This window comes from Protomyctophum bolini (assembly GCF_963924005.1).
Source record: "Protomyctophum bolini genome assembly, chromosome: 20".
NCBI lineage: Eukaryota > Metazoa > Chordata > Actinopteri > Myctophiformes > Myctophidae > Protomyctophum > Protomyctophum bolini.
In genome coordinates, this window is record NC_137881.1 from 28,501,363 (window position 1) to 28,507,553 (window position 6,191).

Consider the following 6,191-nt stretch of genomic DNA (forward strand, 5'->3'; position numbering starts at 1 on the left):
TCTCTCCCTCTCTCTCTCTCTCTCTCTCTCTCCCCCTCTCCCCCTCTCCCTCCATTTATCTCTCTCTCTCCATTTCTCTCTCCTTCCACTTCATTCTCTCTCCTCTCCATTTTTCTTTTCTGCTGACATCCCTTTGTTACTCTGTCCCTCTCTCTCTCTCTCTCTCTCTCTCTCTCTCTCTCTCTGCAGGCTGAACTGAAAATCAATTACGTCATTCTGATAAAAAAATATGAATGAACACACACACACAGTTCACGGTGTGCTTGTTATGCGAGTGCACGCGCACAGCTGTGTGCGTACTCGCATAACAGGCACACAAGGACGCATGTACATGTACACATAAGCTCACACACACACACACACACACACACACACACACACACACACACACACACACACACACACACACACACACAGGTGTGAATTGGCCAAAGCAGACACAGTGAAATATGGAGGGAACGGTACCGCTATCAGTGATCACATCCTAGAGACAACCCATGCATAGCAGCAGCAACGTGGAGCGCATGCATGTGCGCGCGCGTGTGTGTGTGTGTGTGCGTGTGCATGTGTGTGCGCGTGTGTGTGTGTGCGTGTGTGTGTGTAGGGGCGGGGGTAATTATGGGCATTGATGATCAGCGTAATCCAGGAAGCCAGGCATGTCAAATACTATTGGTTGTAGCTGCAGGTCTTATATGTGGCTCTTTTCCATTCCAAGGACGAACCGTGTGGTGAAACATGATGAAAACATATTGGGTTGTGGATGTGTTTCCATAGGAAACATGATGAAAACATATTGGTGTTGTGGATGTGTTTCCATAGGAAACATGATGAAAACATATTGGGTTGTGGATGTGTTTCCATAGGAAACATGATGAAAACATATTGGGTTGTGGATGTGTTTCCATATAGGAAACATGATGAAAACATATTGGTGTTGTGGATGTGTTTCCATAGGAAACATGATGAAAACATATTGGGTTGTGGATGTGTTTCCATAGGAAACATGATGAAAACATATTGGGTTGTGGATGTGTTTCCATATAGGAAACATGATGAAAACATATTGGGTTGGATGTGTTTCCATAGGAAACATGATGAAAACCTATTGGGTTGTGGATGTGTTTCCATAGGAAACATGATGAAAACCTATTGGGTTGTGGATGCGTTTCCATAGGGTTGTGTAGCTAGGCCCAGTTAAGGAGGTGCTAGTACCAACCCTGAGATCTGGGAACCCACAACCTATCTGTATTAAAATGGGAGGGCCATTTACTACGGCCTAGACACTCTGACCTGACGTAGACATAACCATACACAGACCCCATATGCCCTTATATAGGCATGTCACTCTGAATAAAAGGTAAGGTATCGATAAATGCAGATGTTTGTCACCTGGATCAACTCAAGATCTGCTCATGAGGGCAAAATAACAAAGAAGCTCAACAGTATCCAGGTCTATAAAAATCTAATAAAAATTAATATAACAAAAAACAGTATCCAGGTCTATAGTCAGCGTATGCACAAAACAAGCATGCACGCCACAATTTCACAGGACCGTAAGCTCACGTAAATATATGCTTGCGTTGTCGCCCCTCGACTTCTCCACGCGTAAAACATGCAGGTCTCGTTGAAAATAAATTACTATAGGCACGTTAATCGCTGCTCGTCTGAAAAGACCTTTAGCCAATGATAAACAAACATCCAGTTGTCCAGAGCCATAGACACGACCACTATGCCCATGTATGGCCAATGTGCATATATTAGACCTGCCAGAATAACGCGGGGAAACATATAGATCATGTCTGTCTGTCTGTGTGTGTGTGTCTGTCTGTCCCGCTATACGTCCAAATATGGAGTGTGTTGCATCAATCACAAACAAATCACTCAGCTCCATATATGGGCACAAAAGGGGCCAGGTCCACATATACAGTAACAGCGGGACAGACACACAGACAGACAGACAGACAGACATGATCTGCAGGGTCTCAGCTGCGTTCGCTTCCCGCATTTGCGCGTCTTACTGGTTATGCAAGTATGGCCAAAATTGTGGAAAGTTTCAAGGGAATTTGAAAAATATGCATTTTGATGAAAAAGGTGATTTTCTCCTATACACCCCGTTTATATTTTTGAGGGGCACTAGCCTATCCTATATGCCCAGCTTTGCGTGTTCGTGTGTACCCCATAGCGATGATTTGATTGGCTGAGCAGTGTGTGTATACCCCGATAGCGATGATTTGATTGGCTGTGATGTATGATGATACATGATGATGTATATAAGAGCGCCCCTCACTTCACACAAGTGTGATTTTTACTATGCAATCGCATTATCAGGTTTTTGTGGAGGGACTATAGGGGCGGCGGTGGCTCAGGGGTAGAGTGGCCGGATGGGAACCGCAAGGTTGGCAGTTTGAACCCTGTGGGCTCCCCCAGAGTTAGTGTCCAAGTGTCCTTGAGCAAGACTCTGAACCCCATGCTCTCGATGAGCAGGTTGGTGCCTAGCACGGTGTCCTCTGTCATCGGTGAATGAATGAATGAATCTTTATTCCCGTGTCTTGTCGTTAAGACCCATCCCTTTGCGGGATTATAAGACACCAACAACATAAATAAACCATATCACGTTCACTTCTCACATACAGAAGCTCAAGCTACACCAAGTATTTGGTATAAAAACTACAACAGAACAGAAATAAGCTAAAAATAAAATACACATACACGTTTTCTTTGTCCGTATATGTCCCAAGCGTTCTCTATATATTCTGCTAGTGCAAATATCTTCTGTTCAAAAAATCCATCTCAGTCGCTCTGCGTCACTTAACCCACATCAGATCTATATTTTTTACATCCGTTAAATAATTTCCGACGTATAGCTCATGATGGGGCAACAGAAAAGAAAATGGAACTCATTCTCAATATCAATTATATATCACAATAGGTACACATACGTCCTTCTTCTGTAACGCCTCTATATACCTCCCAGTCTCAAGGTATAGGTGCATGTGAACGGGCGAATGCAATGCACAATCTTTGTAAAGTACCAAGGTGCCAATAAATAAATGCATAATCTACAAAGGGACCAACTTAAAACACCGGCAACTGCGGCAAGGATTGGAGAGTGATGGCCGCCACATATTTCGTTGGCCCGGGGCGGCTGGCAATCCAGTCTGGAAGTGTGGCCGCGGGCTCCACTCCCGATCCCGGCGGCCATTACTGCCTGTCACCCCCCTCATCTCTCTCCCCATTTCCTGTCACCCTCTCCCTCTATAAAAATAAAATCACACCTGTGTGAAGTGAGGGGCGCTAATATATTAAAGTCTCTAACTCATGTTGATTGGCTGATGTGTGTAATGGTGAACAAACGGCGCCAACACAAACATTAAAAACGCCATTGACAACATGACGTAAAGTTATTATTCTTATAGCTGCTTCTCCTAAATAAATACTGGCTTGGTGTTACAGTCTTTTTATACAGTATGTTTGTTTGTTTTTTAAATCACTAAACGGACTGGCACCTGGGTATATTTCTGACCTCTTGTCCACCTACCTTCCCGTAACCTTAGATCAGCAGACACAGTTTTACTCAAACCCCCACCCCCCCCCAACACAAAGCTGGTGACGCAAGGTGGCAGAGCCTTTGCTGCTATACCAACTACCACTGGAACTTAAGGCTCATACATGCCAGTTTTTGGTGATAGGTTATCACCCCGGTTTTTAAAGGGTTGGAAAACTACACCATTACGTCAGATGGGTCTGGGACACAGACCCATCTCTCTGTTTTTTACTACCAGACAAGTCTTTTCACTCTGGAGCTATATCACCCCCCCCCCCCCGTTCACCGATTGGTCTAGAAGTTGGGTAAACCACAGGGAGGCGGGGTCAATCCTTATAAGGACATCACAGCGAGTATGAGGGCCTCAACTCGTATCACCGTTTTAGGTGATACGCTATCACCTAAAACGGTGATAACCTATCACCAAAAACAGTATGTGTATGTACAGTATGAGCCTTTAGACAGACCACTTCAGTGTCCACTTTTTTTTTTTAAACTCTTAAAAACCCACTATTATATAATGGCTTTTAATGAGTTTGAAATTTGGACATCCAGTTTCTGCTTTCTTACTTTTTGTATTTTGTATTTTATTAATTTCCATTGTTGATTTGAATTGCCTGTTTATATATTGTGTATGTGAAGCACTTTGTAAACCCGTTTATGAAAAGTGCTATACAAATAAAGTTATTATTATTATTATTATTATTACATCCGCATCGTTCATTTTATGTTGACGAATAATTTCCCTTGTGCTAAATAGCATGAGCTTCAACCGATCAAGCTCGCAACACTTTAGACTGTCGAGATTAATTTAAAAGATTGTACGTGGGCGTGACACTACTAGAGTTGGCAGCTGACGTCCCACTATTAACCCATTTGGGCGAGAACACATTTTGGTGTCAGCATCATGTCGTGCTTTAGCTATTTAAAAATAGCAGATCTACAAGCTCGTAGCGCGCCACCGAGTGGCGCGCTACGAGCTTGTATAGGTCTGCTATTTTTGAAAAGTCGAAGAACGACTGACATTTTTTTTAATCTGATCTGATCTCAGGTCAGAATGGGTTATAATCAGACCAGTGTGTGTCCTAGTGGAAACCTCGTATGAATCTGATCTCAGGTCAGAATGGGTTTAAAACAAATGCTCCACAACGTGGACACTTAGGACTGCAGTACAAAGGAGGAGAGACGGAGCTCGTTACGTCTTATTGATAACTATAGCACCTTATCGATTAACAGTTAACTGGTTAAAGTACAGTATATACCATCCCTTTAAAGGCGTAATTTTCTTTACCCGGGCAGCGCTGGTCGTCAAAGAATCAATACACTTTTAGACCGACGTGTTTGTGCCAGCGTGGGTGATTATAGATTCATGTCTTGATCGCCTCTTGTCTTGATTGTTTATAATCAGACCAGTGTGTGTCCTAGTGGAAACCTCGTATGAATCTGATCTCAGGTCAGAAGAATGGATTAAACATGACGCCATGGGCCTATTATACACTCGATAACAGGCTTGATAAGCCCAAACCTTATTGATATACCAGACCATACTCAATAAGCTTGTTATCGGGTCATTCCGGGTATCGGGTTTGGAGCTAACAAGGAGTGTATATATAGTGAAAGAACCATAATAATAATAATTAATAATAGTCAATGTATAGGATCCGTTTATCACAGAGAATAATGGAATGTCTGCTAAGCTTATCTCCACCGTAATACAGTATTGGCACTGCCTGTGTGTATAGTCTGAAGTAGATACACTATAGCAAGTATAGCAACCCATCCCCCTTTCTTCACCTCTGCTCCTCCCTCCAACTACTCTCTCTCTCTCTCTCTCTCTCTCCCTCTCTCTTTCTCTCCCCATCTCTCCCTCAATCTCTCTATCTCTCTCTCTCCCTCCATCTCTCTTTCTCTCCCCATCTCTCTCTCTCTCCATCTCTCTCTCTCTCTCTGTGAGATAATTAGACAGCAGAGTAGTAATCCCATCTATAGCCATGCAGGATACAACCATACAAAACACACACACATGCATGCACAACACTGCGCAGACACGCACGCACGCACGCACACACTGCGCATGCACGCACGCACGGTGCTTGAAATGCTTACATTGGAAATTGTAGTATGTGTCATAGTACTGTATACTTATGGCAGGAACACACACACACACACTCATATATGCATACGCTTTTATAGCACACGCTCTCAGACATGCATGCACGTCCACGTCCATGCACACACACACACACACACACACACACACACACACACACACACACACACACACAAGCATGTACATGACATGAATGTTGCAGTAAAACCTGTGCTGAGCATGCATGCACAGACACGCGCACACACACACACACACACACACACACACACACACACACACACACACACACTGTGTCAATATCCATAAAATCTGTATTGGACATGGACACAGACTCTCTCTCTCTGTGTCTCTCTCTCTCTCTCTCTCTCTCTCCTTCAGCAGTCAGATGAAGCAGGTGATTCAACTACTAACCTATACTACAGATGATCAAGAGATAGAGGGATGGATGGATGGATGGATGTACAGTATGTATGTATGTATGGATGGATGGATGGATGGATGGATGGATGGATGGATGGATGGATGGATGGATGGATG

At 43.6% G+C, this 6,191-nt stretch overlaps 2 protein-coding genes across 2 annotated transcripts in view; both read right to left on the reverse strand.

The window, feature by feature from the left end:
* Positions 1-6,191, reverse strand: part of nhsl2 (NHS-like 2) — a 190,586-nt gene that overhangs the window by 111,333 nt on the left and 73,062 nt on the right. The gene's annotated exons all lie outside the window — the stretch shown is intronic.
* The window catches only part of phka1a (phosphorylase kinase, alpha 1a (muscle)), a 292,774-nt gene that overhangs the window by 71,119 nt on the left and 215,464 nt on the right, over positions 1-6,191 (reverse strand). The window lies entirely within an intron of this gene.